Source organism: Merops nubicus, unplaced genomic scaffold (genome assembly GCF_000691845.1).
Source record: "Merops nubicus isolate BGI_N331 unplaced genomic scaffold, ASM69184v1 scaffold37829, whole genome shotgun sequence".
In the NCBI taxonomy this organism is placed as follows: domain Eukaryota; kingdom Metazoa; phylum Chordata; class Aves; order Coraciiformes; family Meropidae; genus Merops; species Merops nubicus.
This window is the reverse complement of record NW_008633684.1, coordinates 2,696-2,919: the sequence shown is the minus strand read 5'-3', so window position 1 is coordinate 2,919 and position 224 is coordinate 2,696.

Sequence of the window (224 nt, the reverse complement as noted above, 5' to 3'; positions counted from 1 at the left end):
GCCCGCGGGGCTCTGCCGCCGGGAGGGTGCAGGGGGATTGGGGGGAAACAGCCGGGGTTCTGTCCAGCGCTGGGCTCTGGGGTGACCGCGGGGTTCAGAGCTGGCACCGGTTCTGTTCAGTGTCTTTATCTCCATCCGGATGAGGGGATCCTGCACCCCCTGTCAGCCTGCAGGTGACTCCAAGCCGGGCGGGTGCTGATCTGCTGCAGGGGGGGAGGCTTCGC